The sequence below is a fragment of the Budorcas taxicolor genome, chromosome 20, assembly GCF_023091745.1.
Source record: "Budorcas taxicolor isolate Tak-1 chromosome 20, Takin1.1, whole genome shotgun sequence".
NCBI lineage: Eukaryota > Metazoa > Chordata > Mammalia > Artiodactyla > Bovidae > Budorcas > Budorcas taxicolor.
This window is the reverse complement of record NC_068929.1, coordinates 18,882,750-18,898,368: the sequence shown is the minus strand read 5'-3', so window position 1 is coordinate 18,898,368 and position 15,619 is coordinate 18,882,750. Positions and strand designations below refer to the sequence as shown.

General features: G+C 39.6%; 1 protein-coding gene across 1 annotated transcript in view; it reads left to right on the top strand.

Annotated features, from left to right (window-relative positions):
- The window catches only part of RNF180 (ring finger protein 180), a 240,461-nt gene that overhangs the window by 15,699 nt on the left and 209,143 nt on the right, over positions 1-15,619 (top strand). The window lies entirely within an intron of this gene.

The window sequence follows — 15,619 nt, the reverse complement described above, 5'->3', positions numbered from 1 at the left end:
CATCATCCACGGTGGTTTTAGAGCCCAAGAAGAAAAATCCATCACTACTTCCACTTTTTCCCCTTCTATTTGCCATGCAGTAGTGGGACTGGATGCCATGATCTTAGCTTTTTAAATATTTAGTCTTAAGCCAGCTCTTTCACTCTCCTCCTTCACCCTTATCCAGACACTCTTTAGTTCCTCTTTACCTTCTGCCATTAGAGTGGTATCATCTGCATATCTGAGGTTGTTGATATTTCTCCCACCTATCTTGATTCCAGCTTGTAACTCATCCAGCCTGGCATTTCTCATGATGTGCTCAACATATAGATTAAACAAACAGGGTGACAGCAGACAGCCCTGTCATAGTCCTTTCTCAATCTTGAACCAATCAGTTATTCCATACAGGGTTCTAACTGTTGCTTTTTGACCCACCTACAGGTTTCTTAGGAGACAGGTAAGATGGTCTGGTATTCCCATTTCTTTAAGAGCTTTCCGCAGTTTGTTATGATCCACACAGTCAAAGGCTTTAGCGTAGTTGATGAAACAGAGGTAGACATTTTTCTGAAATTCCCTTGCTTTCTCTATGATCCATCAGATGTTGGCAATTTGATCTCTAGTTCCTCTTCCTTTTCTAAACCCAGCTTGGACATCGGGAAGTTCTTGGTTCGCATAATGCTGAAGCCTAGCAGACAAGATTTTAAGTATGATCTTACTAGCATGGGAGATGAGTGTAGTTGTCTGATGGTTAGCACATTCTTTAGTATTACCCTTCTTGGGAATTGGGATGAGGATTGACCTTTTCCAGTCCTGTGGCCACTGCTGAGTCTTCCAGATTTGCTGACATATTGAATGCAACACCTTAATGGCATCATCATTTTGGGTTTTGAATAGTTCTACTGGAATGCCATTGCACCCACTAGCTTTATTAATAGCAGTTCTTCCTAAGGCCCACTTAACTTTGATCTCCAGAATGTGTGGCTCTGGGTGGCTGACCACACCATCGTTGTGACTGGGTTCATTATACATTATCACATACAACTTTTTTGTACAGTTCTTCCATGTATTCTGTACATCTCCTCTTGATCTCTTCAGGGCCTACTATATCTCCACTGTTTCTGTTTGCCGGGGTCCAACCCCGGTGGATCCAGGGTAATTCGAAGGGGAGATGGAATTGGTGTCCTAGGAAAAAACTTATTTAATTACAGATATAAAGAGAGATTAGAGAAGAATAATGCAGTAGGAAAATTAGTGGAGAAAAAGAGGCTGAATAACTTGGTTTACGTGGAATACCAATAAAATTCCAAGACAAGGAATTTGCACCACCTACATAGGCCACAGGCGTCTTTCCATTCTCCCGAAGGACAGGAGGTACTGAGGCCTCCCCAGTCCAATCTTAGAAGCCCAGGCAAAATTAGCAAGCTTGGTGAGTACCCACGCTCCAGATGGGAATTCAGCCAGAAGGGGAAAGAAAGAACGACACCGGGGAATCACTCTTTCCAGAAACTGATCGGATTTCTTTATTTTTCAGGTTTGCTTATATACTTTTTGTTATACATAGGGATGAATACAGAGTCACACGGGGGTCAGCAGACCTGACCCTTGTCAAAATCAGGTGCTTCATATAAATATATACAAAGGTCTAATGGGTTTTACATCATCTTCTGGCCATGAGGCCTGCTGACATTTTATGGCCCTTTCTGATAACAGTCAGTCAACCAGAAAACTTATTTTTTCCAGGGGTGATTTTTTTTCTTAAACCAAGCGCCACCCTCCAAATAAGTTGCATTCCTATAGGGTGAGGGTGTAGTGGGTTACAATCAAGAAAGGAATTTACTTAGCCTAAGATTTAACATGATTAATCTCAAAGGTTAATACTTATTTTTCCTGTATGCTAGTTATATTCATTATAAGGGCAGGGAATATGGAGATTTAGCAGCAAATATTGGCTCAATAAATGAAAAACCCTTCACCAACATAATTTCTAATCAACCCATTATACTAATAATTTTGTAACTTCTCAAAAGAGTCTGTATTTAGAAAGTTTTAAAGCATCTCGTGCCTCTCACGGTTGGGAGGCTGTAGACAATCACATGTGGCTGGACGAACCTGCTCAGGCAGGCTAGAGAACCTTCAGAGGAGTTTTAAGTTGAAACATTCTTGTCATGCCCAGGAATTTTTATTAACTGGAGCTGCAAGTTAACTCCTTCTCTGAGAGAAATGGTGATGGGGGAGAGCCCCCCGTAAAGTCAGAGGTGTAGGTGAGAGCATAAAAGTAAAGTAGGCAGACTCTGGTTTTGGGGGTAGATGCTCGGGAACAGGGGGTTTCCTGAAGCTCGATCCTGCCTTTGTGTATGCCGAAGCCTCCTTCCTCATGACCTTTGCCATGGGCGGAGTTCCTCACGCTGGCTCCCAACATCTGTTCTCTTAGTACCCATTTTGGGCAAAACGTTTCCTTGATATCTCCAGTTTTCCTGAAGAGATCTCTAGTCTTTCCCCTTCTGTTGTTTTCTTCTAGTTTTATGCACTCTTCATTGAAAAAGTCCTTCTTGTCTCTCCGTGCTGCTCTTTGGAACTCTGCATTTAATTGGTTATACCTTTCCCTTTCTCCCTTGCTTTTCACTTCTCTCTTCAGCTATTTGTAAAGCCGCCTCAGATAACCACTTTGCCTTCTTGCTTTTCTTTTTCTTTGTGAAGGTTTTGTTCGCTGCCTCCTGTACAATATTACAGACCTCCATCCGTAGTTCTTCAGACACATGTTAACTAGATCTAACCGCTTGAATCTGTTCGTTACCTCCTCTGCATATTCATAGGGGATTTTATGTAAGTCATACCTGTCTGGCCTAGTGGTTTTCTTTGCTTTCTTTAGTTTAAGCCTGGATTTTGCTATGAGAAGCTGATGATCTGAGCCACAGTCAGCTCCAGGTCTTGTTTTTGCTGACTATACAGCTTCTCCATCTTTGGCTACAAAGAACGTCTTCAGTTTGATTTTGGTATTGGCCATTTCCTGATGTCCGTATGTAAAGTTGTCCCTTGTCTTGTTGAAAAAGGGTATTTGCTATGACCAGTGCATTCACTTGGCAGAACTCAGCCTTTGTCTGACTTCATTTTGTTCTCCAAGGCCAAACTTGCCTGTTTCTCCAGGTATCTCTTGACTTCCTACTTTTGCATTCCAACCCCCAATGATGAAAAGAACATCTTTTTTTGGTGTTAGTTCTAGGAGGTCTTCTAGATCGTCATAGAACTAATCAACCTCAGCTTCTTTGGCATCAGTGGTAGGGGCATAGACTTGAATTACTGTGATGTTTTGAATGCCTTGCCTTGGAAATGAACTGAGGTCATTCTGTCATTTTTGAAGTTATGCCCAAGTACTGCATTTCAGACTCTGTTGGTTATGAGGGCTACTCCATTTCTTCTATGGGATTCTTGCCCACAGTAGTATGTATAATGGTCATCTGAATTAAATTTTGCCCATTCTTGTTCATTTTAGCTCACTGATTCCTAAGATGTTGATGCCTCATCACGTTCAATTTACCTTGATTCATGGACCTAACATTCCAGGTTCCTATGCATTACTCTTCTTTGCCGCATCAGATTTTACTTTCATCACCAGACACAGTCACTACTGAGTGTCGTCATGGATGAACCGTCTCTGTATCCCCGGAATAAATCCCACTTGATCATGGTGTACCATTTTATATCTTGTTGAATTTGGTTTGCTGATATTTCCTTGATCAGTTTTGCATCTGTGTTTGTCAGATGTTCAGGAATTTTTTTTTTCATTGGTGTCTTTGGTTTTGATATCAGGGTAATTCTGGCCTCATAGAGTGAATTTGGAAGGGTCCCCTCCTGTTCAGTATTTTGGAATAGTTTGAGAAGGATAAGTATTAAGTCTTCCTTAACTTTTTGGTAGAATTCCCCTGTGAAGCTATTATGTCCTGGACTTTGGGTTTGGGGGAGTTTCTTGACTACTGATTCAATTTTAATATTTATTATTCGTCTGTTATATCTTGTATTTCAATCTTAGTTGATTGTACATTTCTAAAAATTTATCCATTCTACATTGTCCAGTTTGTTAGAATATACTTGTTCATAGTATTATCTTATGATTGTATTTTTCTGATATGGGTTGTAATTTCCCCTTTTTAATCTTCAGTTTTGTGTACTTAGGCCCTCTCTTTTTTTTCCCTGCCGAGTATAGCTAAACGTTTGTCAATTTTATATTTAAAAACCAGCCCTTAGTTTAATTGATCTTTTCTTGTTTGGCCTCTATTTTCTTTATTTTCACTCTAACATGTATTATTTTATAATGAGTTTGTCCACTTCCTTTTTAAGTTCTGTCTGAGTGGCTTGCCTTAGAAATGAACTGAGATCATTTTGTCATTTTTGAGGTTGTGCCCAAGTACTGCATTCAGGCATTTTGAAGTTCTGCTATTAGGTATGTATGTATTTACATTTGTTATAGCTTCCTGATGAACTGACTCCTTTCTAATTATGAAAAGTTTATTTTTTATCCTTGATAATTTCATTGTCCTGAAATCTACTTTGATACTAGTATATTAACTCTAGCTTTCCTTTGATTTACTTTTTCATGATAAAAATTTTTATCCTTTAAATTTCAAACCTATGTGTGCATTTGTGTTAAAATGAATTTCTTGTACATGATGTATTGTTTGGTTTTTGTCTTCCCTGGTGGCTCAGTTGGTAAAATTTTGTCTGCAACGCAGGAGACCTGGGTTCATTTCCTGGGTCAGAAAAATCCTCTCGAGAAGGAAATGGCAACCCACTTCAGTATTCTTGCCTAGAGGATCCCATAGACAGAGGAGCCTGGTGCGCTACAGTCCATGGGGTCACAAAGAGTTGGACACGACTGAGTGACTAATACTTGGTTTTTGTCATCCAGTCTAATATCCTTTGATTTGTAATTGGAGTATTTAGACCATTAGATTTAATGTGAGTATTAATATGTCTGAGCTTAAATGTAATATGTTATTTATTCTTTGTCTCATGTTCTATCTTCTGTTATACTTTTACTTAATTTTTAGCTTAATTAAGTTATTTACAGGATTTCTTTATGTCTTCTGTTGACTTTTTGTGTGAAGTATGAAAGTCGCTCAGTCATATCTGACTCTTTGCGACCCCATGGCCTGTCCATGGAATTCTCCAGGCCAGAATACTGGAGTGGGTAGCCTTTCCCTTCTCCAGGGGATCTTCCCAACCCAGGAATCGAACCAGGGTCTCCCACATTGCAGGCAGATTCTTTACCAACTGAGCTACTATTTAGGGTACTTTTATTCCTTAGTGGTTGATCTTTTGGTTTACAACATATGTCCTTAGTTTATCACCATCTTCCTTTAAATTGTATGTATAGAGTGAGAGCCTTAGTATGCTTTCATCCCTCATGTCCTAGTCTTTGTATTGTTTTTGTACATTTTATTTTTGCATTTAAAACTCCACAGGATATTTTTAATGATATGCTTTAAAAAGTAAGTTTTCTTTACAGAAAACTAAAAAAAAAAAATAAGTTTTACATTTGCCAACATATTTGCTATTTTGAGGATCAACACTCAATTGTGTCGATCCAGATTTTGTTTGATGAAATTTTTCTTGTACTTCAAGAACATGTTGTTTATCACAAGTTGGTGATAAATTCTTTTTGGATTTGTTCCTGTGAAAACAAGACTTCTTTGGGCTTCTCTGGTGGCTCAAATGGTAAAGAGTCTGCCTGCGATGCAGGAGACCCAGATTTGATCCCTGGGTCGGGAAGATCCCCTGGAGAAGGAAATGGCAACCCACTCTAGTATTCTTGCCTGGAAAATCCCATGGACAGAGGACACTGGTGGGTTATAGCCCATGGGGTTGCAAAGAGTCGGACACGACTGAACAACTAACATAACACTTCACTTCAATTGCCCTATGAAAACGTCTTCATTCAACCTTCATTTAAAACATGTTACATAGAGTAAAATTACTCTTTGGGATACAGTTGCCAAGATTTTGACAATAGGGTTGAATATGCATAACTTCAGTTAAGATACAGAGCAATTGCATTATTCCCTAAATTCCCTCATGCTCCCCCGTCATGTTGTTCATCCCTCAGTCATGTCCAACTCTTTGCGACCTCATGGACTAAAACATGCTAGGCTTCCCTGTCCTTCACCATCTACTGGAGTTTGTTCAAACTCACGTCCATCGATTTGGTGATGCCATCCAACCATCTCATCCTCTGTCGTCCCCTTGTCCTCCTGCCTTCAATCTTTCCCAGCATCAGGGGTTTTCTAATGAGTCAGCTCTTCACATAAGGTGGCCAAAGTATTGGAGCTTCAGCATCAGTTCTTCCAATGAATATTCAGGATTTATTTCCTTTAGGATACTGGTTTGATCTCCTTGCAGTCCAAAGGACTCTCAAGAGTCTTCTCCACAACCACAGTTCAAAACCATTAATTCTTCAGCACTCAGCCTTCTTAATGGTCCAACTCTCACATCCATACGTGCCTACTGGAAAAAACATAGCTTTTACTATGTGGGCCTTTGTTGGCAAAGTAACGTCTCTGCTTTTCAATATGCTGTCTAGGTTGGTCATAGCTTTTCTTCTAAGGAGCAAGCGTCTTTTAATTTCATGGCTGTGGTCACCATCTGCAGTGATTTTGGAGCCCGAGAAAATAAAGTCTGTCACTGTTTCCATTGTTTTCCCATCTATTTGCCGTGAAGTGATGGGACTAGATGCCATGATCTTCATTTTTTGAATGTTGAGTTTTAAGCCAGCTCTTTCACTCTCCTCTTTCACTTTCATCAAGAGACTCTTCAGTTCCTCTTCACTTTCTGGCATAAGGGTGGTGTCATCTGCATATCTGAGGTTATTGATATTTCTCCCGGCAAACTTAATTCCAGCTTGTGCTTCATCCAGCCTGGCATTTTGCATGATGTACTCTTCATATAAATTAAATAAGCAGGGTGACAATATACAGCACTGATGTACTCCTTTCCCAATTTTAAACCAGTTCATTGTTCCGTGTCCAGTTCTAACTGTTGCTTCTTGACCTCTTTACAGGTTTCTCAGGAAGCAAGTAAGGTGGTCTGGTATTCCCTTCTCTTGAAGAATTTTCCACAGTTTGTTGTGATCCACACAGTCAAAGGCTTTGGTGTAGTCAATGAAGCAGAAGTAGATAATTTTGTGGAACTCTCTTGCATTTTCTGTGATCCAGCGGATGTTGGGTATTTGACCTCTGGTTCCTCTGCCTTTTCTAAATTGAGCTTGAACATCTGAAAATTCTCATTTCACTTGCTGTTGAAGCCTGGCTTGGAGAATTTTGAGCATTGCTTTGCCAGTGTGTGAGATGAGTGCAATTGTGCAGTAGTTTGAACATTCTTTGGCATGCCTTTCTTTGGGACTGGGATGAAAACTGACCTTTTCCAGTCCTGTGGCCACTGCTGAGTTTTCCAATTTGTTGGCATATTGAGTGCAACATTTTCACAGCATCATCTTTTAGGATTTGAAATAGGGCAGCTGGAATTCCATCACCTCCACCAACTTTGTTCATAGTGGTGCTTCCTAAGGCCCATTTGACTTCTCACTCCAGGATGTCTGGCTCTAGGTGAGTGATCACACCATCGTGGTTATCTGGGTCATTAAGATCTTTTCTGTATGGTTCTGTGTATTCTTGCCATCTTTTCTTAATAACTTCTGCTTCTGTTAAGTCCATACTGTTCCTGTCCTTTATTGTGCACATCTTTGCATGAAATGTCAGTCCCTTAGTATCTCTAATTTTCTTGAAGAGATCTCTAGTTTTTCACATTCTATTGTTTTTGTCTATTTCCTTGCATTGATTATTTAGGAAGGCTTTCTTTTTTTTTTAAATTTAAATTTATTTATTTTAATTGGAGGCTAATTACTTTAAAATATTGTATTGGTTTTGCCATACATCAACATGAATCTGCCACGGGTGTACATGTGTTCCCAATCCTGAACCCCCCTCCCACCTCCCTCCCCATACCATCCCTCTGGGTCATCCCAGTGCACCAGCTCCAAGCATTCTGTATCCTGCAACAAATCTAGACTGGTGATTCATTTCTTATATGATATTATACATGTTTCAATGCCATTCTCCCAAATCATCCCACCCTCTCCCTCTCCCACAGAGTCCAAAAGACTGTTCGATACTTCTGTGTCTCTTTTGCTATCTTGCATACAGGGTTATCGTTACCATCTTGGTAAATTCCATATATATGTGTTAGTATAGTATATTGGTGTTTTTCTTTCTGGCTTACTTCATTCTGTATAATCGGCTTCAGTTTCATCCACCTCATTAAAACTGATTCAAATGTATTCTTTTTTAATGGCTGAGTAATACTCCATCGTGTATATGTACCACAGCTCTCTTATCCATTCGTCTGCTGATGGACATCTAGGTTGCTTCCATGTCCTGGCTATTATCAACAGTGCTGCGATGAACATTGGGGTACACCTGTCTCTTTCAATTCTGGTTTTCTCGGTGTGTATGCCCAGCAGTGGGATTGCTGGGTCATAAGGCAGTTCTATTTCCAGTTTTTTAAGGACTCTCTACACTGTTTTCCATAGTGGCTGTATTAGTTTTCATTCCCACCAACAGTGTAAGAGGGTTCCCTTTTCTTCACATCCTGTCCAGCATTTATTGCTTGTAGACTTTTGGATCGTAGACATTCTGACTGGTGTGAAGTGGTACCTCACTGTGGTTTTGATTTGCATTTCTCTGATAATGAGTGATGTTGAGCATCTTTTCATGTGTGTGTTAGCCATCCGTATGTCTTCTTTGGAGAAATGTCTATTTAGTTCTTAGGCCCATTTTTTAATTGGGTCGTTTATTTTTCTGGAATTGAGCTGCAGGAGTTGCTTGTATATTTTTGAGTTTATTTGTTTGTCAGTTGCTTCATTTGTTATTATTTTCTCCCATTCTGAAAGCTGTCTTTTCACCTTGCTTATAGTTTCCTTTGTTGTGCAGAAGCTTTTAAGTTTAATTAGGTCCCATTTGTTTATTTTTCCTTTTATTTCCAGTATTCTGGGAGGTGCGTCGTAGAGGATTCTGCTGTGATTTATGTCGGAGACTGTTTTGCCTATGTTCTCCTTTAGGAGTTTTATAGTTTCTGGTCTTACGTTTAGATCTTTAATCCATTTTGAGTTTATTTTTGTGTATGGTGTTAGAAAGTGTTCTAGTTTCATTCTTTTCCAAGTGGTTGACCAGTTTTCCCAGCACCACTTGTTAAAGAGATTGTCTTTAATCTATTGTATATGCTTGCCTCCTTTGTCAAAGATAAGGTGTCCATAGGTGCATGGATTTATCTCGGCTTTCTATTTTGTTCCATTAATCTATATTTCTGTCTTTGTGCCAGTACCATACTGTCTTGATGACTGTGGCTTTGTAGTAGAGCCTGAAGTCAGGCAGGTTGATTCCTCCAGTTCTATTCTGCTTTCTCAAGACTGCTTTGGCTATTCGAGGTTTTTTATATATCCATACAAACTGTGAAATTATTTGTTCTAGCTCTGTGAAAAATACCACTGGTAGCTTGATAGTGATTGCGTTGAATCTATAGATTGCTTTGGTTTGTATACTCATTTTCACTATATTGATTCTTCCGATCCATGAACATGGTATATTTCTCCATCTATTGGTGTCCTCTTTGATTTCTTTGACCAGTGTTTTATAGTTTTCTATATATAGGTCTTTAGTTACTTTAGGTAGATATATTCTTAAGTATTTTATTCTTTTCACTGCAATGGTGAATGGAATTGTTTCCTTAATTTCTTTTTCTATTTTCTCATTATTAGTGTATAGGAAGGCTTTCTTATCTCTCCTTGCTTTCTTTAGAACTCCACTTTCAGAAGGATATATCTTTCCTTTTCTCCTTTGCCTTTTGCTTCTTTTTTTCTCAGCTATTTGTAAGGCCTCCTCAGACAACCATTTTGCCTTTTTGCATTTCTTTTTCTTGCAGATGGTTTTGTTCACCTCCTCCTGTACAGTGTTCGGAACTTCTGTGTGTTCTTCGGGCACTCTATCAGATCTAATCCCTTGAATTTATTTGTCACTTCTGCTGTATAATCATAAGCGATTTGATTTAGGTCATTCGTGATTGTGGTTTCCCCCTGCATATTTGGTCTTTTCATCCCCACCCCAAACCTGACAATTGCTGATCTCTTCTCTATCCCCATAGTTTTATTATGCTGGTTCACCTTGAAGAGGGAGAACAACTTCAATAAGCCTGTAACTTCTCTACCTTCCCCTGGATTTTCATTTGGCCTTCACCTCTTGGGTCAGATAAGTGTATTGACATATTTGTCTCTGTGATGAAGGATTCTAGTTTCTCTATTATATACCCAGAGTATCAAGATCAGAGACAAACTGATGTGTGTTTCAATTCATCCTTACCAGTACCATCTTTTCCTTGCTCTTCCCTAATTTACATCCACCTTGCTTGCCTGACAGCCTCAGTCTTAGCAGGCACTGTGTCCCTGGGTCATAGGATTTTGCCCATCTCGGTGCTCCTGTCTAGGTCCAGCATTGCATTCCTGCTACTGTCTCAGGTGTAGAGGATTTTGTTTTTATTCAGTGCTCCAAATCGTAATGAATATTGTCCTTTCCCTAGTAATTTAAGTCTTTTGTTTGGTTGGAGAGACAAGGAGAAAAGATCTAGATAGAACTTTATCCCTGACACACAAATAGTAGCTGCTATTCCTTTCCACCCAGGCCTGCACCATGTTGGATTTTTAATTGGATGCCGAAGACTATAAATTTCATTTTGTAGAGTATTATATTTTGTTTTATTCTTTTAAAGGATTTTATGTTTCCTTCTGCCTAATAGTTGTTTCTAGATAAGTTTGATAATTTAGAAACTTATTTTTAGGTTCTTTAGGGTGGGTTTAGAGTAGTCCTTATTCTAAGGCTTATTTTGCCCCACTTTTAGGGAATGACCCTTTGGGTCACTACTGAATGCCTCATTATTGAAGAAGTCCTTTTCCATCAGACTGGTTGGAACATAATGATTCCTGGCCCTGTGTGAGCTCTTGAAAGTGCTTGGCTTATAGCCTCTGTAATTGTTCTTTCCCCTGTAGGTGTTCTTAGCACAGTCTCCTGGAGTTTTACTCTAAGCATGACCAGATTAGAATTTGATCAAAGACTCAAGGGGAAACCATATACAAGTTTCTGAGGCTTTTTTCTTCTTATTTCTCTTGGATACTGTGCCCTACAAATTTTAGTTTGCCTTTACCTCTTAAAAATCTGATTCCTGTTTCCTCAACTCAGAAAGCTGACTAGACTCTGTTGGGGTTCCTTCAGTTGTCTTCAGAATAAAAGTCTGTATGACTGTAAGCTCTGTTTATTTCTCTCAGAAGTCACTGTTTCGCTGCCTGTTGTCCCACTGACTGAAAATAGTTTGTTAAATTTTGTTCAGTTTTCTAGTTGTTTGTTGCAGGAAGCTAATTCTAAACTCCCATTCCTTTATGGCCCTAAGTGGAATTCCAAAAATCATTGTTTTCTTCTTTCTCCTATTTGTAGGATACTTATTTTCTCCTGATGCTTACTTTTGTCACTGAATTTCAGCAATTTTATTAAGAGCCGTAGTTTCCCTTGTGTTTACGCTGTTTAAGAATCGTTGAGCTGCTTTGATCTATAGGCCTTTGGAAAATTTGGCTATGGTTTATCCTACTGTCCTGTCTTTTCTCCGCTTACACGTGTTGCTGTTTTTCAGTTGCTAAGTTGAGCCTAACTCTTTGCAACTCCATGGATCACAGCATGCCTGTTCCTCTCTTCTCCATTCAAATTCATGTCCATTGAGTCAGTGATGCTGTCTAACCATCTCATCCTCTGTCACCCTCTTCTCCTTTTGTCCTCAGTCTTTCCAGGCATCAGAGTCTTTTCCAGTGTTTCAGCTTTTTACATCAGGTGGCCAAAGTATTGAAGCTTCAGCTTCAGCATCAGTCCTTCCAATGAATAGTCAGGATTGACTTCCTTTAGGACTGACTGGTTTGATCTTGCAGTCCAGGGGACTCTCAAGAGTCTTTTCTAGCACCATAATTTGGAAGCATAAGTTTTTTCACACTCAGCCTTTTTGGTCCAACTCTCACATCCATACATGACTACCAGAAAAATCATAGCTTTGACTATATTATTTTTGTCAGCAAAGTGATGTCTCCGCGCTTTTTTTTTTTTTTTAATGTCTCTGTGCTTTAATACACTGTTTAGGTTTGTCATAGCTTTCCTCCCAAGGAGCAAGTTTGTTGTTGTTGTTTTTTTTTCCCCCGTTTGTTATTTCTTTTGCCAGGCCCAGGGCCCCTGACCTCTGGACAAAGTCCATGGGAGGCTGTGGTGGGGGGAGGGGGGCAGAGGGGGAAGGGAAGTGCAGGTTGGCATCCTTACTCTCATCTCAAACCACAGGCCAGCAGAGGTGTTTGAGGATTCACAGTTCAGTTCATCATGACGCTGACAAGTTTCTACTTTTATAATTGCTTGAGAAAAAAAACTCTCCAAAGTGCTGACGTATGCCTGGGTCCACCCCCACATTCCTGGCCCCTCGCCACAGATGCTTACTTGCCAGGCACACAGCCAGCATGGGCACCCCAGGCCCCTGCCCCCACCAGGACAGGGCTGCTCCACCACAGGACCTTGGAAGGCAGGACAGTGGTAGGGGCAGGACAGGGCTCCACCCTGACCTCATGGCCGACCCCTGGCCTGTCTCCTCTTGTGAACAGTGGGCTGGCAGCACCTAGGGCTGTCCCAAGGATCTCCAGGCTTGGCTGGGAGGCAGGGTGTGCCAGGGGTCCTGTCATCCACCCTGTCATCATGGTCGGGTCAGGAAGGGAGAGGAGCAAGTATCTTTTAATTTCATAGCTGCAGCCACAGTCCACAGTTGAATTTAGAGCCCATGAAAATAAAATCTGTCTCTGCTTCCATTTTTCCCCTTTCTATTTGCCATGAAGTGATGGGACCAGATGCCATGCTCTTAGTCTTTTTTAATGTGAGTTTCAAGCCAGCTTTTTCAGTCTCTTATTTCACCTTCATCAAGAGGCTCTTTAGTTCTTCTTTGCTTTCTGCCAGTAGAGTGATGTCATCTGCATATTTGAGGTTTGATATTTCTCCCAGCAATGCCTCCACTCTTCCCCAGGAGCATATTGGACACCTTCTGACCTGGGGAGCTCATCTTGCCGTGTCATATCTTTCTGCCTTTTTATACTGTTCATCGGGTGCTCGAGGCAAGAATACTGGAGTGGGTGGACCATGTTTTGTCAGAACTCTTTGCTATGACCCGTTAGCCTTGGGTGGCCCTGCACAGCATGGCTCATTGAGTTACTCAAGTCCCTTTCCCATGACAAGGCTGTGATCCATGAGGGGGCATTTACATTTATGTTACATTATTTGATGTTTCCCATAAGTCACTTCAATTTTGCTCATTTTTTTCCTCTTTTTTCTTCCTATGCTAGATTTTTTTTCATCATTTTTACTTCTGTATGTTCATGTTCACTGATATTTTCTTCTACAGTATCAATTTGCTAATAAGTGAAACTTTTAATTTCAGAAGTTTTTTCTCTAGGTAAACCATTCATTTAGTATTAAGGTAATTTATCTTCTTGTTATACTCATGAAAATATGTCATAGCTGATTTAAAGTCTCTATTTATTCAATCTTTTCCACTTTGGGGGAGATTCTTTTTTATTTATTTTTTAATTGAAGGATAAATGCTTTAGAGAATTGTGTTGGTTTCTGCCAAACATCAGCATGAGTTTTCTACCAAACTTCAACATGATGGAACGTGGGGGATATTTCCATTGAACAATTTTTCTCCTGGTTGTAGGTCACTTTTTTTTTGGTACATAATCTAGTAATTTCTCTTGTAGGTACAACATTTTGATTTAACATTACTGAGTGTCTGGATGTTATTCTTCCTGTAAAGAATGTTTTAGCAGACATATGAGTTATTTATGATTGAATTTCATTCTTTGGAAGCCAACTTTATTAGGGTTGCTTTTTAGTAACCTTTACTCTTGGGCTAATTTAGCCCTAGTTTTAAGACAGAACTCTGCTAGAACCTCTCCTCAGTCAGTTCAGTTCAGTTCTGTCGCTCGGTCATGTCCGACTCTTTGCAACCTCATGAATTGCAGCACGCCAGGCCTCCCTGTCCATCACTAACTCCCGAGTTCACTCAAACTCACATCCGTCGAGTTGGCAATGGTATGCAGCCATCTCATCCTCTGTCTCCTAAATACTCCATATATTCCTTGAGATCATTCTACTCTGGCTGCTTGGAACTTGAACATCTTCCCAGCTTTACTGTGAGCCCTAGTTGAATACTTATGCTTCACTGGAAGACGTCTTTTCCAGGGTAAATTTTCTTTATATGATTGTCTGATATCTCACCCTTCATACCTCCATAATGGTATTCAACCAAAAATTTAGAGGAATTACTATACAGATTTCTGGAACTTTTTTCTAATTACAGGCCTCTCCTTGCTGGTACAACAGTCCTGTAAATTCTAGCTGTTTAGCCTTTATAGCCTCTGTTCTTAGTCTTAAATCAGCAAGGCTGCCATACACTAATTGAGTTCCTCCTCCCTACACCAAGGTTCTGAAAATTCCCTGAGGCAGATATCCAGGGTTATTTTTAGGCTCACCTCATTTATTTGACTTCTCTGAGAGATCACAGCCCTGTGCTTTTTTTTTTCCTTCTTTGGTCTAATGTCTTAAAACAATAGTATATTTTGCCTAGTTTTATCAGTTGTAATGGTGAGGGCATGTCTAATCCCACTTACTTTAGTATTGTAAGGACCAGAAGTAATCAATGTATTTTATTTACATCAATTTTAAATACAATTTTAATTATGTAAGTATAACTTATTTTCCCATTAAAACAATTTTCCATAAAAGTTAGTTTCCTTTTAATAACTTTCCTAATCTTGAAGTTCTTTCTTTCTTCAAACCATGTGATGTCAATTTGGTACATAACCTGTAAGGTACCTTTTCTATTTATATACATATATTTCCATAGAAAAGTTATAATATTGATTTTTTTAGGTGGTATATGCTTATAATATCATAATTCTGAGTATATTTACTTCTTTTTCACTTGCTTTAGAAAGTGTATTAGAGATGTACTTATTATTAAATCTATTTCACACTATGTTGAGGTAGTTAACATTAAATAATGTGATATTTTCATATGATAATATTTTCAGCCAGAATAGAGATTGGTCCTCAGTAGATCATCTCCTGGACTTATTGCAAATGCTTTCCATTTTTTTCCAGGCCTTTCCAGCCATACTTTTAGAAATGTTGCCCTGTTTCTCTCTGTCCCAAGTACTGCTCTTGCCTAGAGACAGACAGGCTTCCAATCCACCCGAGATAGTTCCCCAGGGCCCTTTTTGCTTCCGTTGTCACAACTTTGGCATAGGCCATTCTTTGTGTTGTTCCCATCTGCTATGTACTTGCCCTGTTCTTGTCAATCAACCCTTTCTGTCATCTTATAGAATGAAATTCTGTAGACCCGGAAGGGACCTGAGCCAATTATCCAGCAGAGTTTAAGGGGAAAAGAAACAGAGACTCAGAGAAGTAAAGCAACTGTCCTAAGGTCACAGAAGTACTAAAGAACCAACTGGAAAGTCATAGTGTCTCAACTATAA